General features: G+C 34.7%; 1 pseudogene; it reads right to left on the bottom strand.

Annotated features, from left to right (window-relative positions):
• Positions 1–11,210: 11,210 nt before the first annotated feature.
• LOC131280812 (bromodomain-containing protein 7 pseudogene) lies at positions 11,211–13,447 on the bottom strand (annotated as a pseudogene).
• Positions 13,448–24,734: the final 11,287 nt, after the last annotated feature.

Raw genomic sequence — 24,734 nt, 5'->3', positions numbered from 1 at the left:
CCCGAAAACGCCTCCACATCTCATCTCTTCCTCCCATTCCCCAAACCCAGCAGTCACCATGGCTACCCTTCCCACACCCATTCCACATTTTCTCTGTGGACATTGGATTGGTTGTGTCCATTGCACTTCTATGTCAAGTGGGGGCTTAGATTCCACATGGATACTGGATGCACTCCTCCTGCTTTCAGTTGTAGACACTCTAGGCTAGTTGACCTTCTTCAACTTGATGTTAGCTGAGTGGGGTAAGTCCAATAAATCAAAGTGTAGGAGCTGAAGTCTGTTGAGGCTCTGGGCCTGGGTGTCATATTATCAGTCCAGAGATTCAAATCCCCTAAATATATCTAAAACCCTAGCACCAACTACAATTCCAATAAAGTAGCATGAAAGTCTTGTGAAAAGAGATCCCCTCTGAGTCCAATTCCATCATGCAGAAACACCAGCTCCAAAGAAGGGCCATCTGCCATGGCAGTGAACCCCATCTGCCATGACCATAGAACCCGTGGGTCTCTTTATTCCTCAAAAGAACCAATACCTGGGGTTGTATCTACTTTATCTGTCTCTCAGACTCTGCTCAGTTGTGCATAAGGGGATTCCTTCTGACAACCTCCAGACTCTTTTTTAGAGACTCATAGCCTTATATTCTCATTTCTCCTTTCCATTTCCCCCTTACATTAGGTCAAACAGCATTTTAAAGTCATGTTATTATATGTAGACAGGGATATTCTGCTGATCCGTGTTGAACCTTTAATTCAAGGTCCTTTTCTATTTGCATCTTCAGCTGGTATGTGGTAGTGATCCCTCGGTGCCAGGGAGGCTCATCCCTGGGTGTCATGTCCCACGCTGGGGGGAATGCACTGCATCTACATGCTGAGTTTGGCTGTGAGAGTGGCCACATTTGAGTAACATGAATCTAAGCCAAACTTCATATGTAAATTCATTACCTTTCTCCCAGGGTGGAATATGTCTCCTAAAGATGAGCCTCCCTGGCACTGAGGGATTACTACCAAGCACCAGCTGGTGATGAAACTAGAAAAAGACCCTGAATAAATAGGGGAAATGGTAAAGACAATTGAGTTTATATAGACTTCTAAATGAGTTGGGAAGTCATCAGAAGGATCATGATTGCACACATCTCAGGAGGATCTCAGAGACAACCAAAGTAGATACAACCCTAGGTAATGGTTCTCCTGAGGGGTACATAGACACCCAGGCCCTACAGTCATGGCAGATGGCTCAGGAGTTCAGTGCCTTGCCAGTGAGCACTACTTTGGAATTTGTGCTGCTGTGTGTGATGGAGTTGGGTTCAGATGTGACCTCTCTACATATGCCTCTCCTGTCACTTTTACTGAACCTGTGGTTGGTGCTGGAGTTGGTATATGCTCAGGATACTTGAATCTCAGGATTGTCTATGTCCCAGCTGGGCCCTGAGACTCAGCAGAGTTGCAACACCTACTCTCCAGTTCATTGGACTTACCCAGGTCACCTAACAGGGAGATTAGGATGGTCAACCACCACACCAGGGAATGGAGAGAGTCTACAACTGCGAGTGGAAGAATAGCATCTATCAGCGAAGTGCAATCTAAGCCCCCTCTCCATTTAGAAGTGGCGTGGACACCCAGTGTCCACAGGACAGAAGAATAAAATATGGATTAGAGTGGTTTTACTATAGCATTATTGTGGCTCTAGCAATAGGAAAAAAGTATATAACTGATGTGGAGACAGTGGCCCTAGGAGTTGCTGAAGATAGGGAAAGGGGAAAAGAGGTTTATGATTGGGGCATTTTTGGGACTTGGAGTTGTCCTTAATGATACTGGAGGGACAGATGCAGGGCATTATATATCCTGCCATAACCCACTGAATGGCCTGGGAGACAGTGTAAACTACAACATAAACTCTAATCCATGCTGTGCAGAATGCTCCAAAATGTACTCATCAAATGCAATGAATATACCACACTAATGAAAGAATTTGTCGATGTGAGAGTAGTGGAGGCTCTGGGGAGTGGAGTATATGGGAACCTCATATTTTTTAATGTAACATTCTGTTGATAAATATATATATTTTTAAAAAGAAGATAAAAGAAAAAAATAAGTAACATCAGTATGGTTCTAGAGTTGTGACTGAGGAAACATGAGAATTCTGTATAACAGGCATTTAGAGTATACACACAAATATACATAAACCCACATATATGTTATATATATATATACACACACACACCTTTATGTATACACAAATGCACATATACATGCATAAATATATACCTGTATGTATATACATATATATGTTTGTTGCATGTATGAATTTTAAATTGTACAGTGGTGAACTTCTCTGTATCTTAATCTATTTATCAAATCATACATAGTCTATCTCAGAAAGAAAAAACCAATAATAATTTTATGATACTGGCTTTAAAAATCAAATTTAACTATATTATGTTCAATATTTATATATATAATTATTGCTTAATTTAAAGTATGAATAAATTGACATTCTAAGCAAGTTTTAAAAAATGCTACATCTAAATCATGAGGACATATTTATGAAGAAAAACTTTTCTTATGATTATGTTCACTAGAAAAACTTTCCTTAGTTTTTTTTGTTTATTTATTTGTTTTGTTTTCTTTTCTGGTAGGGAAAGAGCTTCTGTAAGCATAGTTTATAGTTCAACATTAATGACCTCATTTTTTCCTTGCCATGGTTTTAATAACAGATGTATGGGTCAATGCTCCCCCTCAATGAATGATGGGTTGGGCCTCACCATTCCAATGTCCAAAGGATTGGGAAATTAACTATGGACTAAAATAAACTTACTAGTATTCTACTGTAGACTTATTGTGAGTCTAACAATGGAAGAAATACTATTGTTGTGGAGGTAGTGACCTATGGATGTTGCGGGGTTAGGGAGAGGGAAAAGCAGGTGTAATAGGTGTAAATGTAAAATTCCTAATTTTGGAGACTTGGGAATCATCCTGAATGACATTATAATGACAGATACAGGACCCAGCCATAACCTACAGAGGTGAATGGAAGAAAGTGTAAACTGCAATGTAAACTATAATCCATACTTAGTGGCAGTGCTCCAAAATGTGTTAATCAGTTTCAGTGAATGCACTACAATGATGAGAGATGTTGCTAATGTGGGAAAATGGGGGAGGTGTGGGGAGTGGGGCATATGGGAATCCCCTACATATTCTCTGTAACATTTATGTAATTGAAGTATCTTTTAAAAAATAAAGTGAATTTCTTATAAATAAATTTTTTAAAATGGATTCTTGTTCAGGTTCATTACATAGAAGTAGCTACCATGGAAATATCATTGTAAGTGTGGTTTCATTTCCTGGGAATTCATGAGTAAAGTATCAGAGAAGAGGAATGTTAATGGATTAACTTCTATACAAGGCAAATTTCTATACTGTAATTATCCAGAAAGTACTGTGTGGGGAATGCCATTATTATTCACCAAATAGTAAGTTCAAAAGTTAACTATCCTTCACTATCATTGCCCTCAATTATACCATATACCAAACTTGCCCCTGACAGAGGGCTTCAATCTTGCATTAAAATGTTAGAAGTGTTAACATGAATTGTGAGTGAATTACTCAGTCTATTGATCCAAATCTTTATTTATACCTAATCCCGTGACTGTATACACATCTAGGCCTTTCATATACGGAATGAGCATGATAGTGATAACAAAAATGAGTATATATTCTTGAGGACCTTTTAGCAATATGTTTCCCCTAGCAAATATCAATTACCCATGTCCCAATATAATTGCATATATTTTGCTACCTTTAAAATAAAGGCCATAATTAGACAGGATTTGGGGAATCATGACAGCTATAATAATATAGGCCCCCCAGAGCAAAATGCCTCATTGATTTTGTGTCATCTTTACTTTAAAAAAAGATTTTCTATTTTAACTTTTGCATAAACAATGAAATAAATGTTTTCAACTTTTCATTTTGAACAATTGTGTTTTAAGGCAGTTGAGTGTTACTATAGCAAAAGCAAAATACAGGTGATATCTTTTTCTCTCAAGTGATGTTATTATTCAGTTCAGAAGCTTTATACAGCTGAGAATTTCTCTGTGTTTTTCTATTCTGTTAGTTAAAACTGCAGTATAAGATTTCTAGTGAACAGCTCAATTTCAGAAATACCGTGAATGTCATTCAGACTCTCTGTCCTGGTTACCCTTTTAGAATTCCTTTCCCTGAAGACACGGTTTTTATTATATTCTCTATATCATATAATAAATTGCTGGTGTCTTGCAGACATAAAGTTAGAAGTCAGTTTTAAAGCTGATGTTAAATTGATTCACCAACTTTACAACAAATACGTTGAAATAAAGAAACTAAAAATCTCATCTTCTGCTATGATGTTTTCTATCCCTTCTCTCTTTCTCTTTCCCTCCCCCCCTTTTCTCTCTCTCTCCTTCCCTCCCTCCCTCCCTCCCCCCCTTCTCTCTCTCTCTCTCTCTCTCATACACACACACACACACACAAATGGCAATGGTATTAGGCAATTTATTGAAGGAGATAAATATAGGACTATTTAATTCTGTAATATTGAATTTTCCACCTTGTTTGCATTATTTTAGGTCCATCCAAATGTATTATTGTTTTTAGTGTACAGATTTTCAATCTTTAGATTCCAATGGCACACTTATATTTTTGACTTAAACCTTTTGATATTAAAACTTTTACATCTAAAAATATAACTAAATTCACATTTTTATAAAAATCCTGTTTCCAATGAAAATTTAGTCTCTAGTCTCCTGATTAGCCAACCTACAATAACAGAAGTAAAATTTGCAAATGATCTTTGCTTTACAATCCTTAACATCTATTCCATATGTTATTCTTCCTATGTTTTTGATGCATTTTTTTCCTGCACTTCTTCAAACTCTGGTTATTTTTTTCAAGTATTAAATCCATTGACTTTTTCTGCCAAACAAACTCTTAGAAAGGACACAAACATAAAACAAGCACAGACTCTATTTTTCAGCATTAAAAACCATATTTGTTGAGTGCCTTATATGTGCATGGCAGAGGCTAATGCATGTTACAGGCATAACCTCTCCTTGCAAAACAACTACCCTGCAGAGAAGGTGTTATTGTCCATTATTTATAAATATGAAGAGTTCAGAAATACATAAGTCATAAGTGACCCAATCAAGATTTAATCTAGGACTCTATTACACCCAGCATATTATTCCTATTACATCATATTGCATCAAAAATTGCTGTCAATTTTTTGTTATCAATACATCTTCAACATTGGGATGAATTTCCTAAATGGGAATTACAGATTTATTTCTGATTCAATATCTCAAGAATCTAATTATTTTCTTCAAATTTTAGCCCCTAAAATGACCCATTCAATGTTATCTGGTGGATTATTTACAACACCCTATTTGATATATAAAAACCTCATAAATTCAGTATATAAAATTGATAACTTCTGACACATATACATACCAGTGAAATTTTATCCACAAAAAATAATGAACATTTTCCTTATTCCCCCAAAATTTCCTATGCCTCCTTGTAATCTCTGCCTTCTATTTGATTGAACCCCACTTAAAAAGCAACCATTGGTCTTCATTCTGTCACTATATTCTGTGGAATTATATAGTGTGAACTATTTTTACTGTATTGTTTTGTTTTTTGTTTTACTCAGCATAGCTATTTTTGAGATTCATCCATGTTGTAGGGTCTATCAGTGTTCATTGCTTTTTACTGGTAAATAATATTCCATTGTATGAATATACCACAGCATGTTTATCCATTTACTGGTTGATGGACATTTGGATTATTACTAACTCTTGGCTATTACATATGAAGCTGCTACTTCTAAGTAAATACAATTTCATTTCCCTTCTGAGAGTAAAAAGTTAGATCATATGGCAGATGTTCTTCATATTTTAGGAAACTGACAAAAGTTCTGAAAGTAGCTATAACGTTTTGCACTCCCACCAACAATTTCAGTTCCTCCACATTCTCATTAACACTTATAATAATGTCTTTATAATTTTTTATTCTAATAGATGTGTAGTAGTACCTTATTTAAATTAACTTTGCATTTCCCAAATGACTAACGATGTTAAGCAACTTTTCATATTATTTGGCAATCATTGACTTTTTTGGTTAAGTTTATGCTCAAGTCTTTTGCCCATTTCTTAATTCGATTTTTTCTTTTGGATTTTTGAGAAATTTTTGATATACTATTTATGAACATTATAATCTGAAAATATTTTATTCCAGTCTGTTATTTCTATTTGCATTCTCCTGAGTGTCTTTCAAAGAACAGAACCTTTTTAATTTGATGAAGTACAATTTACTGACTTTTTATTTTATGTATGTGCATATCACTTCATACCTGAGAAATCTTTACATATAATAAAATCATAAATATTTCCTCCTATGTTTTTTCCTAGATGTTTTATTCTTATAGGCATTACATTTGTGTCTATGATCCATTTTAAATTAATTTTTACATATGGTCAGAAGTATTGATCTTTTTTTTTTTTTGCATATGGATTCTAACTGTTCCAGTGCCATTTGTAGGAAAGACTTGCTCTCTCTACTGAATTGCCTAGGCACTTTTGTCAAATTTCAGCTATCCAGATATGTGTTGTTCTATTTCTAAATACTTTACTCCATTTCCAGTGATCTATTTGTCTACCCTGATGCTAACAGCATACTCTTTTGATTACTGTAGCTATAAATTAAGTTTTTAAGAGATAGGATTCATTTTTCAACTACCTTCTTTTAAAAAGTTATTTTGGTTATTTCCATATGAATATTGTATTTCTTTATGAATTTTATAATACTTTTGTCAATTTCTACTTAAAATATTGCTGGAATTTTTATTAGGATTGCACTGAATCTATAGATAAATTTGGGGATTGATGTTTTAGCAATACTGAGACATCAAACCAATGGATACGGTATGTCTGTTCACTTATTTAAATATTTTTAATTAGATTCAGCAATGATTTGTGGTTTTCTGTTAGAGGAATTTCACCACTCTTGCCAAATTTATCCCTCATTATTTCCTAGTTGTTGATGTTTTTGTAAAGGGTATGGTTTTAATTCCAACCATTTAGTAGGCTAAGAGTTTTATCAGGAATGGATATTAGATTTTGTCAAATGCTTTTTCTGAATCTCCGGAGATGATTTTTTAAAAATGTTTTGATATTGTAAATTACATTAAGTGATTTTTGTATTCCCAAGTAAAATTCACTTTGTCATGATGTATTATATTGTGCATATACTGTTGCTTTGTGTTTGCTATTTTTAAAATATATTTTGCAACTATACCCAAGAGATATATTGCTATTCAATTTTCTTTTCTTGGAAAGTTTTTGTCTGATTTGTGGAGTCAGAGTAAGGCTGTATGCAAAAAATTACTTGGGAAGTACTCTTTCACAATTTTCTAGAAGAGTTTTTAGAAAATTAAAATTAAAATTATTTTAATAGCTACAAAGCTATATAGTTTATTTGTTTCTTCCTTAGTAAGCTTTGTGTCTTTCAAGGAATTAATCCTTGTTGAATTTACTGGCATAAAGCAATTCATATTTTTTGTCTTATTATTCTTTTAATATCTGTAGAATCTGTACTAAATATCACCTCTCTAATTCCTGATAGTGGTAATTTGTGTCTTCTTTTTTTTTCCCTAATCAGTCTGATTAGAAGAAATCAAAAAGGAAATTAGGAAGTATTGCGAACTGAATGAAAATGAAAATATGACATATTAAAATTTTCAGGATCCTTACTACCAAGCAGTAACTGAATGGACAGGATATAATAGCACTAGATTTCAAGAATAAAAAAAAAAAAGAAAGTGAAAAGACAACAAACAGAATGAGAGAAAATACCAATTTTATTGATTTTCTCAGAAACAAGCTTTAGTTTCATTGACTTTCTCTATTACATTTATTTTGTATTTCACTGATTTCTGTTCCTTTTTTTCTTTCTTCCTCTCTCTTTAGGTTTTTGTTTGTTTTTGGTATTTTCCCTTTACTTTATCTAGTTTCTTAAGGTGAATACTGAGGTCACTGATTTTGAACTTTCTACTTTTTAAATTTTAAAATGTATAAAATTTATAAACACTCTATACATGCCAAAAAACAACACTCCCAAACTCCTTTCCCCATCTGCTGATAATCTCTACTCTTTCTGTCTCTATGAAATTGCTATTTCTAGATGTTTACTATGAGTGAAATCATTCGTTATTCTTATGTGTCTTTCTTATGTCAGCATTTCTCAAAACATCATTCCTATTTATAATAAGTTTACTAATCTTTATTTTAATTCAATTTCTAATCTCCCATTAATCCTATCAAGTGTATTTTCATCTTGGACATTATAGCTTTCATCTCTAATAGTTCAATTTGGATTTTAAAAAAAATCTTCCATTTATCCACTTAAGAAATGTATGGAATATCATTTGATTTATTTTTATTTTTTATTTTATTTTATTTTTTTTGCTTTTTTTTTATTATTATTTTTTTATTGACTTTGTAATAATATTACATCAAAAATATATATGTGAGGTCCCATTCAACCCCGCTCCCCCACCCCCCTCTCCCCCCCCAACAACACTCGTTCCCATCATCATGACACATCCATTGGATTTGGTAAGTACATCTTTGGGCACCTCTGCACCTCATAGTCAGTGGTCCACATCATGGCCCATACTCTCCTCCATTCCATCCAGTGGGCCCTGTGAGGATTTACAATGTCCGGTGATTGCCTCTGAAGCACCATCCAGGGCAGCTCCATGTCCCAAAGACACCTCCACCTCTCATCTCTTCCTGCCTTTCCCCATACCCATCGTCCACCATGTCCACTTTTCTCAATCCAATACCACCTCTTCTATGTGGACATTGGATTGGTTGTGTCCATTGCACCTCTATGTCAAGAGGAGGCTCAAATTCCACATGGATGCTGGATGCAATCCTCCCATTTTCAGTTGTAATCACTCTAGGCTCCATGGTGTGGTGATTGTCCTTCTTCAACTCCATCTTAGCTGAGTGTGGTAAGTCCAATAAATCAGATTGTAGGTGCTGGAGTCTGTTGAGGCTCAGGACCTGGCTATCACATTGTCAGTCCAGAGATTCAAATCCCCTAAATATATCTTAAATCCCAACGTTAACTGCACCTCCAGCACATTAGCATGAAAGTCTTATGAAGGGAGATCCCATCTGAGTCCAGATTCATTACACATAAACACCATTTCCAAAGAGGGGCCATCTGCCCTGGTAGTTAACCCCATCGGCCATGGCCATAACTCTCATGGGTCTCTTTAGCCTTCAAAGGAACCAATATCTGGGGGTTGTATCTGCTTTATCTGTCTCTCTGACTCTGCTCAGTTGTGCATGAGGGCAATCCTTCTGCCAGCCTCCAGACTCTTTTTTAGAAACTCGTAGCCATATAAACTCATTTCTCCTTTCCATTTCCCCCTTACTTTAGGTCAAACAGCATTTTAAAGTCATGTTATTTTATGTAGACATGGATATTCTGCTGATCCGCATTGAACCTTCCGTATAAGGTCCTTTTCCAGTTGCATCATCAGTTGGTATTTGATAGTGGTCCCTCGTTGCCAGGGAGGCTCGTCCCCGGGTGTCATGTCCCACGCTGGAGGGAAGGCATCGCATTTACATGCTGAGTTTGGCTTCGAGACTGGCCACATTTGAGTAACATGAAGGCTGACAGGAGGAAATTCCCAGGCACAATGTTGCTCTAGGCCTTGTTCCTATTTTAGGTTTATCAGCTCACAAGCATAGTCATTAGCATCAGGGGCTCACTGTTGAACCCTCACTCCCTCCAGGTCCCCGCCGCTGTACCTGGGAGACTGTCGCTGCTCCCCTAGGGACCGCGACAGAGCACCACTGGCCAGGAACCCAGTACCCCCCCTGCTGTGGTTTTTAATTGTTGCCACTATGAGTATATCCAATCATTACCATGCCCCCTGGACATATGTTCTGTACAGCTCCCTGTCAGCCATATATCACCTGTCATTGGTATTTGATTTATTTTTATATTCATTATAGGCCACATTCTCCAGGTTTTTATAGGCCAGGTAATTTTTATTAAATTATAGAACTGGTGAATTTTACCTTTTTGGGTGCTGGATAATTTTTTATTCCTATAAATATTTTTGAGCTTTGTTTTCTGATATATTTAATTATTTCAAAACAATTTATTTTTTGTACCTCTTTTGAGGTGGTACTGGAGCAGTGCTCACTCTAGTGTTAATTATTCTTCACTACTAAGACTAGACCCTTCTGTGTTTCTGCCCAATGCCCTGTGAATCATGCAGTTTTCCAGTCCTTTTTATTGAAAAAGACAATTTCCAGACTTATGTAAGTGCCAGGTCCTGTTTCCTCTAATCCTTTTAGGCTTTTTTCCCTGACCCCAAGTAGCACCCTCATTTCTATTTGCAGTACACAGGTGAATACTCCAGGGGGTTGCTCTGCACATCTCCAGGTTTGTATCTTAGTGAATTTTTTACTTCTCTGCTATTCAGTCCTGGGAATTCTAGATACCTTTGTTTTCCCAGACTTATAAGACCATCTCATAGTCCAAGGATTGTGTGCATACTGATCCTTTACTTATTTTTAATCATATTTACTAATATGATTAGGCTTCATTCAATGAAATATAGATATGGATACCTTGAATTGAAATAAACAGAAAATAAATGTGCTTTTAATGCTTTAATGGCATCCATTTTAGCTTTAGATTTAAAGCAATATGGACTTTATTTTTTCAAGTCAAAATTTTTTTCCCAATTTACCATAATTCAAAAGATGGCAATGTTGAACATAAGGAAGTTGAAATACCCTAATTATAACTTGAATTCTTTCCAAAATATCAATGACTACTCCAAGGCATATTTCTGGCTTTGAGCTTCTTAGATATTCTGGATTAAGTCCCCACTTCACATTTTGTGAGTCACAGCACTTTTCATATTATGCTGATTTTACATATATATATATATATATATTTTTTTTTTTTTTCAGAGTCCCAAGTTCAGCTGTATTATTTAATAGAAGTCCAATCTCTGGAACATTAAAATCAATTGTTCCTAAGATTAATTAAAAACACAATTTATAAATATTTAATATCCTCTGAAAAGCATTTCAAGTTAAAAGTGAGAAACAATGTGCATTATATATAACCAAAGACCAGTTAGTTTCAAATTCCTTCAGGGTCACATTCAGCACCATCAGTCTTTTTAGGTTCTTCAGAACTTTCTGTTAAATCTACAAAGTAGTTTTCTATGATGGGGCAAGGAATGCAAATTCCCTCGCTTTTTGAAGTCCATACATACTCACAATTTCACCTGGAGTTACTTTTTGTGCAAGTTCTTTCAGATTACTGGTCACTTGCTCAGTGAGAGCATTTCTCTGTGTGAGGGGCTCAAGAGACAGATCATGTCGGGACAAAGTCTGGTGCTCAGATGCTCATTCTGGGTTTTCTGGAGCTCCCTGAGCAATTTAGTGGTCCTCAAGTTTCTTCTGGAACACTTCAGCTTCTTCAAAGCCAAAAACTTCAACCAAAGCACCAAAGTTTTTCACTGCTTTCAGTGCTGTGAGCTTATGGTGATTATTCAAGTCCAAATGTCCTGCAGCCTCCTTGTCTTATCCTGAGTCAGGTGTCCTTGCCTGGCCTTCTTCTTCAGATGATGACACTTCCAACTCTTGCAGGGTTCTAGAATGCCTTCCTTTTGTTAAAACATCCAGTAAACTTTATGCCATAACATATGGATAATCTTGGCAAGTAGCCAAAAACTCATGGATGCTGAAATCAGCTAGTAGATCAGAGTATTTTCAATAGGCCAAATAGATTAAATCAGAATCATCCTTGATGAACTTTGCAAATGTAGAGTCATAACGGTGGTACATAAGAACTGCAGGGTCCATAATTCAAGTACAGCACTGGAGTTACTTTGTTTCTTTTACCTTCTTTGAACCCCTGCAAAATATTCACTCCAGACTGGTCTTCCACTTGTTATCTCCAGTCGTAACAGGGCAGTAGCCTAGCTGTCTTACAATGGAGAAGTCCCAGTGTTGTTATCCCATCCTGTTTTCTCTTTTCAAATTCACACTTGAGTGTTAACAAGCTACCTGACTAGCCTTCCTCCCAACTCCTTAACAATGAGGTCAATCTGCTCCAGCTTGTTTTCTAAATCACAGCTTTAAAACTTATCTTCAAGCATATCTTTTTCTTTGTTTTCCTTATTGGGACTTGTGAAGGCTTGGGCTTCTTCTACATCTCCAGAGTCTTCCCTCTCTGGACCAACAACCACTGTCCTTCTTACTCTGTGAGCTGTCAGTTTCATCTTTTGCTTTTGGGTTTTTTGTTTGTTGGTTTGTAAATCTCCCTTGAAGTCTGTGCTATTTCAGGCTCTGAATTCTTTCCTGACTAAGAATTTTCATCCCTGAGGGCAACACCTTCCCTTTTTTTTTTTTAAATTTATCAAAATATACCACTCATACATAAACACACATAAACAATAAGTGTATAATAGTTGTGAACTTACAAAACAAACATATATAACATCAAACAAACATATATAACATCTTACCCTACCACCAATAGGGAAATGTGGAGAAGCATGGGAGAGGTACAGCTAGAGTGACCTATGGTCTCTGGTTAGTAGTAATAATATAATATTCTTGCATCTATGCAAAATATGTACTGTGTTGATACTGACGCACTATGGAAAATGTGAGCCAAATGTACACTATGGACATGGTAAAAAACAGATATTATTTTATCTGTAGCAAATGACACACCACATTGTGGTGTGTTGATGGAGGGATGTTGTTTGGGAATTCTGCACATGCGCATGATTGTTTTATAAGTTTACAACTTCTGTCATAATAAATATATTTAAAATATAATAATAGGATGGGTTGGGGGAAAACACATCAAATGTAAAATAAGGACTATGATTAGTAGTAAGATTTGACACTGTTCTTTCATAGTTTGTAACAAACATCTCATGACAATGCAAGGTGTTGGTGGAGGGTTGATGTATGGGACCCCTGTATGATGTTATGCATGTTTGCTTTGTAAGTTCACAACTTTTACTATACACTTAATTGTTTATGTATGGTCATATAAATGATATAAAGATAATAACAATTGGATTGGTTAGGGGAAAAATACTTTGTTTAGTAGTAATATTTTGTCAATGCTCTTTAATCATTAGTTAAAAAGGTTTCAAAACAATGCAACAGCTTCTTTATAAGAAATGGTCTCTGTTTGTTGTAAATCATACCATTAGTACACATTAGTTTGAAGTTATCCTTTAGTTCTTCTATGGACTTGTAGTCATTGTTCTTGATCTTTTCTTTCATGGTACTGAAATCCATTGGGTGTTTAATGGTCACAGCTGCACTAATTTTAACATTTTGCCGTATCATTCTGTCCATCTATCTGTCTATCATCTTTCCCACTATTTCTCAGTCCACTTATGAACACTTGAGTATAGGTTGTATGCAACATATTCCTTGAATATTTAATAGCTGTTTCTCCTTCCTGGCTAAGATCCCATCTGAGGCCATGTATTGCCTTTCATTTTCATTGCATCTTTAGTTGCTCTTACTTTCCTTTTCTTTTTAATTGTGGGAACAAATATACAGTATAAACTTCCCAACTCAATTATTCCCAAGGATAACATTCAAAGGAATTAATCACATTCACAATATTGTGATGTCCTTACTACATTCCATGGGTAGAAATTTCCCAACTCCCAAAACAGAAACCCTACACACATGCACTAACTTCCCCATTTCCCCTGCCTCCTGCCCCTGGCAACCTGTACTCTAATTTGCATCACTACACACTTGAATATTCTCTGATATTTTCTTTGTAATTAGTTACCAAGAAGCTGAAATTTAGCACCCTAAATTTATAACATCTTATGTGTTAAATTCATATTAACTTTAATGGTACACTCTAACTACGTTCCTATGACACTCTGTCCCTCCACCTTTATGTAATTCTTGCCATAAATTATATGTTAATCCATTATGAGTCCATGATTTATCATTGTGCTTTATGCATTTTCCTTTTATATTTTGAAGGAAGTAAAAAGTGGCATACAATAGTACTTGCATTTATATTTACCCTTGTTCTTATCTTTACCACAGACCTTTAATTCTTTATGTGGCTTTGACTTATTATTTAGTGTCTTTTCCTTTCAACCTATACAATTTTCTTTAGCATCTCTTGTAGGGCCTTTCTAGAGGTAATGAATTCCCTCAGCTTTTGTTTATCTGGGAATGCCTTAATTTCTCATTTTTAAAAGACATATCATTCTTGATTGGCAATTTTTTGCTTTCAGTACTTTAAATATACCATCCTACTGCCTTCTTTCCTTTATAGTTTCTGATGAGAGACTGGCGCTTAATTTTCCAAAATTTATCAATTTCTGATGAGAAATTGAGGCCCCTTGTATGTGACACAATGCTTCCCTCTTGTGGTTTTCAGAATTCTCTTTGTGCCTCTTGATTTGGACATGCTCATGTGGCCCTAGGATTTCCTCCATTTACATAGATACAAATGGCTCTTCTGCCCAGGAAAATAGTTTCCATTTGTTCACTAGCACTATACTGTATGTCCTACAGCAAGTAATTTCTTGCCTCAGATAGTACAACTTTACACCATCACCAGAAATTGGATCAGACATACATGCTCCCAGTATATATATGTGAGGTTTACTCTCTTCCTCCAGAACCAGGACCAGAGATCCAAAATGAGGATGCAGACCAGCTTTACATTGAGCTGCTGAGGGCTAGGAGAACCAGCCAGGGTACCATGAGATCTTATAACTTTTAAGTAGAGCTTTTCTTGTTTGGGTACTCCTGGTTGATATTGTAGCCCTTGATATGTGTGGATTTTTGAGAAAGATGTTTCTCTCAGTTCTTGCTGGTTGTTCAAAACTTCTGTGGAGGAATAGAGCTCTGAAGCTTCTCATTCTGCCATGTTGCTATCTTGACTGGAGTGAGGAACTACTAATTAATTTTTGTTGACTTAATTCAAGTCTAATGAATGCAAGACTTCAAGATTAATAGCTATATATTATAGTAACAAAAAAGTGATGTGAGCTGGGTGTATGTATAAAATAGACGATAATCTCTTACATCAACACTAATATTTTAAACTATTCCTATCAATAGGAAATTTCTATTCTAAATTCACATGATAAAATACTAAATTTAATACAAGAATATATGAGATGAAATGAAAACATTTTCTGTCACTTATTCAAAGATACACTAGCTGGTAAAAACACTCATTGCCTCTTTATTCAATACATGAATGAATGGTTTGAGGAATATACTCCTTTTTCTAATCATGACAGCTGTTGAATAATTTAGGCTTTATTTTTGATAATTACATTTTAGTATCATTGTGTTTACTGGTTATGCTACTTGGGATCATTTAATAATACCCCTAATCAATCTATCAGTACATTGCACAGAGGTAATTTATGCCAAATTGGTCAAATTTTGCTCACAGTAAACATAAAATCATTTGCAGTTAGTTATCAATATCAACTCTATTTCAGTTTTATTTAGTAGCCTCAAAGTCTAATAACCACTGCAAAAAATAATAATAATAAAAAAAAAAACCAAGGCAAAAAATGAACAAAATAACCAAAATACAAAAATTCCCCCAAAACATAAAACCTGAGGAAAAAATTAAATGCAATATTAATTTTGCACTATATTATCCAATTAGTTTGCTCTATGCTTACTTTAATATTCTTAAAATGGATAGCAAAAATTATAGAAAATGTATAAGTTATAACATACTAGTTGAAAGTTAAAATTTATTGTTTTATATAGCAAGGATAATTGCTACCAAGAGCAATACATAAATGTTGGAGTGTAGTGGACCATAAAACAAATTATTTAAGAATATGTAGGCTTAGAATGCTATTGAATTCTTGGGATCTGGGATTTGTTCCAATTTCTAAACTATAGTGTTCACTTTCAAAAAGAAAAATTCATTTTTGAGGTTGAAAATTAGGACAGGCTGCAAAGGAAAAGTCACCTCTACCACAGAAAATTTTCTATAAATATTTGACTATTCTCCTTTCACTTCTTTACTATCACCATGTTTTCAAATACATGAAAAATATATTAGTAATTGCTAACTGCATAAAGAATATAAGCTATAATACATGATCTGTCAATGAGGAGTTTAACTGAAAATGCTATTGTTTTAGAGAGCTTTTAGAGAGTGTGTAAAGCTATAGGTAGACTAATAACTCCTAATCAACATTGGAAAGTCACAGTGAAAGAGTAAGACAACCATAAAAATTCTAGAACAGAAGCAAACATGATACAAATCATTTTAGAAAACCGTAAGAGCCGTGACGACAGACTCTGATCAACATTTTTTTAAAACCGGACGTTGATGATAATAAATTGGGGCATGTTGCCAATGTAGGTAAGAGCAAAACAGTGAATAAAACATAGAATAATAGAGAATTTCAAGAACCAAGGACATTTTGCTATCCACTTCTAATCTAAGGATGGCAATAGTAGGTTCGTTTGTAAATGTACAATACACATGAATTTTAAAATAACGACTTTTGAACAATTTTCTATTCTTTTAACAGCATCACAGAATATTTGTTGTTATAACGCTCACAGAAAAAACAGGAAACATCAAGATTTGTGGTGTTTTCTCTTAAGTTCTGCTTTAAAAAAATTTTAAGCACTTTCCCTAACATATAGCATTTAATTTTCCAATTTCGCTCTTTTCTTGCCACTAACTGAGCTTCTATAATCTCTGTATTTTCTGTCCCCCTAAGTCTCAACTTGCAAATATCTAAAGTGTTATTTATTTTATTCTTCAAAATTTATAAAAATCGGTAATACATGGAAATCTTAATATTCAAAATCAAAGGACATTAATTGTGTTTTTATTGCATGGCCTCTACAAATTTCTTTTAAATTTTCATAGTTTGTTCTAATAGCGTGGTTTCATTAAAATCTATGCTGAAACATTATGGCAGATTTTATAATTTACCTTAATGTACGTTAATTTTCTGAGGAGGATCACGATTTATTTCAGATCACATTGCCAATGTTGTACTACATTTTCAACACTACAGAATTTTGAATCTGAGAATTACAATTTTTAAATTATTATTTTAGAGAGAGTTTTAAGAGATTAATGTAATCTCCCTTTTCCTTCACCTCTGAAGGATTCTATTGATCTTAAAGTTTATACAAATTACAAACATGGATGTTTTGGAAGTCTAAATGGTGTATGTAACTCTGCAGATGGCTGTGAAAATGTATGTGGCAATTTGAGATTATTTTATGAATCCCAATAAGAGAAAGATTATGTTTATAAACTAATGTATTCCTCTGGGTGTGATATCCTCTGACTGAATTAAATTCAGTTGTGAGGTCTTTGGTTAGACTACCTGTCAAGAGAGGCCTTTGATTTGACTATGTCAGTGGGCTTGACTCAGGCTGATATAAATGGACACTTGGACAGACACAGAAGAAGAGAGAGCTCTATAATTGTTGATCCTGCCGTGTGACAGAAAGAAGAAAGCCCTGGGGAGAAATGAGTTACTGTCTGACAGCTGAAATTGGGAAGAGAGTAGTATGACCAAGACTGATACAGAAGGCCCAGAAATAAACAAGACTTATGCCAGAAGAGAGAGGATTACAGGATCACTTACACATGAAGCCTCAAGAGACAGGGCCCACAGAGCTCAAGAGGAAAAGGAAGACTGGAGAGGAAGGAGAAACCTCACAGAAATCTGTGACTACACACCAGGATCAACAGTAGCTGACTTTGGTAAGAAAGCATCTCAGCTGATGCCTTGATTTGGTCTTGGAACTGTAAGCTTTTACCCCCAAATAAATCCCCATTATAAAAACCAATAAGGAGTGGATGTGGTTCAAGTAGTTGGGCACCACTTCCACATGGGAGGTCCTGGGTTTGGTTCTTGGTACCTCCTAAAGAAGATGAGCAGATGCCACAATGAGCAAATGCTGCAACCAGCAGACACTGCAACTGTCACAATGAGCAGATGCCACAACAGCAGATGCCACAACAAGCAGACAACATAAACCAGCAGACAAAAAAATAAATAAATAAACCAGCAGACAATGCAATCAGCAGGGGGTGGAAGTGGCATAAGCAGTTGGGCACCTGCCTCCCACAGGGTAGGCCCCAGGTTTGGTTCCCAGTGCCTCCTAAAGAAGATGCACAGACAATGAGTAGACAGATGAAGGAACCATCTCAGGGTCGGGGGAATAAAAAATGCCAGTAGATTTCTGGTACTTTGTATCAGCACATGTTTGGTAGACTAATAAAATGTCCAAGAGAAGGTTCATGAATGAGGAGGTTTCAACGATGTCTTGAGAAATAAGGAGCAATTCTTCTGGAGGGCATTCATTCTTTCTACAGATATTATTAAGTACCTGACATATATTGGACTCTGTGTTATGCTTAGGGCATAGAGCTCTAAAAAGAAGAGAAATATCATTGCCCTTTTGTAAGCTTATGGTCTACAGGAAATAAAGGCACTCCTGGCAAAGAGAACAGCATATTTAAAGGCCCAAAGTATAAAAGAATTTAAGATCCTTAGAGAATTGCAAATAATTTGTAAAGGGTGGAAGAGAGTGTATGTGAATGAGAATAGCAGGAAGAAGGACTAGAAATGCTATTTGAACCAGACAATGCAGAATTCTCCTCATACTGTAAATTCATCTTAAAATCCTCTACATTAATGTAGAATTTATGAATAAATAAGGGTAGGCATTAATCATATGAAAGATTGCCATGTGACATCTCTTGTGTGTTGCTTGAATACAGATATTTTCCTATGGATATATGAAACATTCAGAAAACATTTGATAAAAGAATAATGTGCATGGCTTTCTAAATTGTCTCTCAGTCATTGAGTAGATCAATCAACAATAAACAGAATTTCATCAAATTTTGATTGTTGCATAATTCTTTTTTAAGAATTTAATATCTTCTAAGTTTCTCTTTCATTTTTCCTAATAATTTGATGTTGAAAATAATTGATAGCATTTATTGAATCTTTCATTTGGCAAGCACTGAGCAAAGCATTTTCCATATTCTGGTCTCTTTGGAATATAGTGTTATCATCCAATTTTTAAAAGAGGGTTGATAATACCTAAAATAATGTTTCCTAGGCTGCTCCAACAAATAAAATGAAATGGGCAAGCTGAACCAATGGTAATTTATTCATTTATGGTTTTGAGGCTGGAGAAATATCTAAGGCAAGGCATCATCAAAGTAATGTTTTTACCCTGAAGCCTGGCTGCTGTTGATCCTTGGCTCCTCTGTCATATGGCAAGGCACATGGCAGTTACTTCCAGATTTCATTTATTTCAGCCTCTTGCTTTCTTTCTCTCTGCTTGTATTCATTCTGTTTATAAAGGCCTCCAGTAATAGGATTAAGACTCATCCTTAATGAGATACGTCACACCTTAACTGAAGAAGGCGCAACAAAAGGTCTTAGGAAATGAGTCTGCACCTAAAAGAATGCATTAGATTTAAAAACATGCTTTTCTGGGGTACATACAACTACAAACCACCACAATAGTTATTATCAACTTTTTTTTAGACATGAAAAAAATCTATCAAAAAGATTAAGTGACTTACCCAGTGCTACCATAATATGTACCAAAGCTAAAATTCAAACCGTTGTGTGTTAGGTTCAAACTTACACATGCACACACACCCCTACATACACATACATGCCCACATGGTCCCTCGCATTTGTTTTATTCTACCACACAACCTTCAACTGTGATTTAAAGGACATATTTTTCTTGAAATTACTTTAGAGATTGTAGTAGCTCAGGGTTTGTCAAACTATAAATGAGAATATAAAGTTTCGTATTATCATCCGTTATATCAGAAAGAAAGGTGATTATTTTATTTCTCTCTGTAGCTCTGTGGTCTAAGCTTTTGAACTATATTTGTACAGGAAGTACAGGATGTCTTCTTGCCTATCCTTATAGTTCCTAATTAACTGAGTCATTAATTTGGAATGACTCAACACCTTGAATCTGAATGTTAAACAAAATAAAACAAAAACTTGCCTGTTGTTCAAATTGACCAATTATGCATCAAAGTTATTTTCTGAAATACAATAAAAACTTTTGATTTAATGTTAAATACATCCTTTTATGACTTTCCTTAGCACATTTAGTTATTTTGGATTTAAAATTTATTCTAATTATATTCCCTAATTATAAAATTTATTAAGAATTGCTATGCTTAAAGTAGTGTTTCAAATGATCTTTAACTTCTTTATTATATCTTGCCCTGTACACCTCTTTCAAAACCACTTCAACTTACTCTGCACAGCCAAGGTATCCTTTACCAAGCCTTGCCCAATACAATTCTAAGGTAATCTTTGAATTTATGATGGATAATAGGGGTGCTTTATAGATATGAGTCATGTGTATACAAAATTTTGAATGGAGGCAATTGTTAGGAGAGGGTACTTTGTGTACATTGGGTTTCAAGGCACTCCTAATTATCTATTCAATATTCACCATCATTCCAGTTTTATTCATTCTTCAGTATCAATTAGTCTTACCTACCACTTTCTTTTTTAATTGGAACACTGACCATAAAACTATTGGTTATCTTTTATCATTGATATCTACTTGAAAAGATAACATGGCTACAGATGAAATGATTTTTAAAAATTTAATTATTTTTATTTTTTAAAAATATATTAAAAATATATATAATTTTTAAAAATTTCTAGCTGTGATTCCTGAGCATGAAATAATATTAGATTAATTTAAAAGTAATACATATTTCATAAGAACATATATCAATATATCCACAGCCCCAATAGATGTAAGGGTTATTTGATACATTATAGTACCATAATATTTAGCATATTTTCTTTATTGATATAAAATAATACACAATAGCCTACTGCTATAGGTAAACTACCATATACCTTCTTATTTGTGTATAGTTACATATTTAACTACTTTGCTACTGGCAAAGAAATTAGTATAAGTTTATCAGAGCAATTCTACTCTGCGATTCCTGACATGTTTTATAGCAGTGAAGTGTAAAGAATGAGAAGATGAAACCTAAATAAACAATGGTATCATTTAAGCCTATGTTGGAATTTAGGTAGGTCTCAAAGGAATAGCTCTCTATTTAAAATTTTCATGAATAGTAATACAAAATACACTTACAGTTTCAATGCTGTAATTGACACAAGCTTATTTAACCTTTAGATTTTCAGTTCAATTTCAGTAAGACATTGCTTACTTTTTTTTTTTACTCCTAGTAATCCCGAAATGCTTCAATCATCTGAAAACAAAGTTTCAAACATACTTACATGATAATCAATGGTAATCAGAGATGCTAAACTGATTTATGAAGTCTCTTTATACCCCATATGTAATCCTACTCTTAAAAGAACACAATTCATAAATCTCTGCCATAAGGGAAAGAATAAATACTGAATTAGCATAGTTAATATCCCAAAGATTACTTGCAATAAACTTGTGGCCATAAATGCCATTGCATTTAATGTGGGCTTATTGAAACATTTGTTGTTGATGTAACAAGGTGCTTCTCCAGTGAAGTGAGCTTCTAGCTGTAAAAGTAATTTGAAAATACGTTAAGTTGAAACAGATTTATAAGACTAAAACCAGTTATCACAGTTTTAGTTAATATGTAGCAACCCAGTTGAATGGTATTTCATGTGCTAGTCTACAAGAGACATAAAATAAATTTTATTTAAGAACAGTTATATCCTTCTCTTAAAATTGATTGGTAAGTCCCTGACATTTAATAAACATTAATTATCCAATGTTTCCTCCTTCTATTTTTATACAATATATCCAAAAGGTTAATAATTATTTTATGATATATTAAAAAAAGGAATCTGACACTATGGGGACTTGATCCAAGAGAGCAAAGCATTCAATAAATTCATAATTCAAAGTGAAATATTGTATTAATGGATATCTCTATATGGTTCACAAAAAAGATGTTTGCAGCCTGAAATATTCTTTTATAAATATCAAAATCAAGTTTTGGAGAAAATTTAGACATGGGTTCTTTATATTATATAATGGCAAGATGCAAAAGTCTAACTTAAGTAATATTTTTATTGAGCTGCTGCCAAGGAGAAAGAAAAAAACTACTGCTCTCATCAACTCTGAAGAATGTACACTCAGATATTTATTTTCCCTTGAGTGTTACTGATTTAAATTGGTTTATTCCTATATTTCCAAGGATCCTAAAAGTATAAATTTATGTCCACAAACTCTCTCTGACACTACATTTATACCAAAATGTTAGGTAAGATTGTATGTTGTTGTTCAAATAACCACCAAACAATACAATCAAAATATGTCAAATTTTGGTCAGAAATGATTTCTCGTTTAAATTTCTTTCACTACTAGAGAGATTAATCCTTTTTATTTGATCTTTTAAATATATATATGTATTTTAATTGGTTTCTGTTATCTTTTTGACTACTTCCCATTGATGAATATATGTTAGTTAATGGGATGCTTTATTAAAGAAATGTAAGAATGTCTTTTTGTGTAGTGTTATCTACACTGTGATACTGAAAACACCATCCATTCTCTCTTTCTTCCTCCGCTCTAAACACACACACACTACTCTCCCTTCCCAGGACAGAAGAGCCTGTATTTCTAAAAGACTGAGTTTATCATTCCACTTTTTCTTTGGAGGGGGTAGGTGTCTGTTGGTTTATAATACTAATCAATTTTTAAGAATATTTATACATTGTTTCTTTCACATATGTTTCATATTTATTCATATTTTTATAATTTTTATCCCCTCCTTTTCTTCTGGGACACCAATTATTTGTATAGTAAACAGCTTGATATTATCCACAAAGGCTTTCTTTCCTTTTTTTCCCCTTCCTTCCTCCCTTCCTCACTTCCTTTCCTGTCTTTCTTCTACTCTCCCTGTTCTTTCCCTCCCTCCCTCCATTCCTTTTCTCTCTATTTACACAGCTTGGACAATTTGGAAGGCTATGTCTTCAAGTTAACTGACCTTTTCTTAACTATTCTTTCATCTGGCAGTAAACCCATACAGTAAATTTGTATTTGTATTTTACAACTTTGTATTTTATAACTGTAGAGGTTCTATTTTCCCCTTTTTTCAGTTTTTAAATTTATAGCAGTCTGATAACTTTTTTTTGCCTAGCTTCCTGTATTCCATCCTACATGTTTATAACTCAGTAATCAGTCAATTTCTCAGGGAGACTTGTATGCAAATGTCTGGAGTTTTTCTCCATCCTCTTCATTGACACTAACTTATGAATTCTAACTGCCTCAGTCTTCCAAAAGTTGAGTCCTTGTCTTCACAACTCAGCATGACTGCTGTGCCTTTCTAGGGTTATCCTATCTGCCCTACAGTACAGAAAATACCTGTAGAAGTTTGATATTATTTATGAATTCCAAAAAAAGAGAATTAATTATGTTTATAAACTGGTCTGTTCCCTTGGGCATGTTACCCTTTGATTGTATTAAATTCAGAGGCTTCACTTTTACTTTATTAAATCAGTATTATGGCTTTGATTCGACTGCATCATTAGGGCATGCAGGGTTAAGTCCCTGCCCCCTTGGTGGGAATAAAACAAACTCTCAAGCGAAAGTAAAATACACAGAAGCAGATATACAGGAAGAGGGTGCTCCATAGATAAAGCCCCGGAAAGAGTGATGAGCCTGATATCTATAGCTGACCTTGGGGAGAGGAGAGAGCAGCTGAGCACAGAAAGGAGCAAGCCCCAGGGAAAGTGATGAGCATTATGCCAGCCTACAGCTGAGTTTGGAAGAAGCTGGGTCCACAGAGCCTTAAGAGGAAAAAGGAAGACTGAACCTTTTCAGCCATTGACCACCATCTTGCATCAACATGTGGCAACAGACTTTGGGTGAGAAAGTACCTCTTAAGTAATCTTGAGGCTCTTTAGGGCCTTGTGACTATAAGCTTCTGCCACAAATAAATACCCTTTATAAAAGCCAAAAGATTGCTGGCATTTTGCATCAGCACCCATTTGGCTGACTAATATAATGTCTTTAGGCAGAAATTGGGGGAGATAATAAATCATACCTCATTAGTTTCATTTCACCGAGAATTCACTTGGTCCTATATTGTCTTTTGTCTAATACATAAGAACAATTGTTTCATATATTTTATTCTGGTTTTTGTTTGTGATGGGAAAGCAAGTTAGAGACATTTATTATGCAGCACCATAAGTGGAACTTCCCAAGTATTTTTTTTTTAATTCTATTTTCTTCTCTTTCATATTTTTCCTTTTAATGTTATCTTAGGAATTTCTCTATTAGTTGTTAAATATCATTCCCTAATTATAGTCTGTATTGAAATGGTGTGTTTATCACTTCCCTAACCAGAGAATATACCTAAAATATTTTTAGCTCCATTTAACCCCCTCATCCACAGTTTGTGTTATTGTTGTCATATTTTGCTTTTACATATTTGTATTATTATTGTATTCACAGTTCATATTTCCTTGTGGGGAACCGCCCAGAGCTACGTGCATTTGCGGTCTCCAGCAACATGGCGGTTTTCATAAGTACGCCTACTCCACCCCTGTGCTTCCGCCTTCTTCTTCCTCTTTCCCCAGTTTCCCGGGCAAAAAGTGTCGCGCCTGCGCAA

The sequence above is a fragment of the Dasypus novemcinctus genome, chromosome 13 (assembly GCF_030445035.2).
Source record: "Dasypus novemcinctus isolate mDasNov1 chromosome 13, mDasNov1.1.hap2, whole genome shotgun sequence".
NCBI lineage: Eukaryota > Metazoa > Chordata > Mammalia > Cingulata > Dasypodidae > Dasypus > Dasypus novemcinctus.
This window is presented reverse-complemented; position numbering and strand designations above follow the sequence as displayed.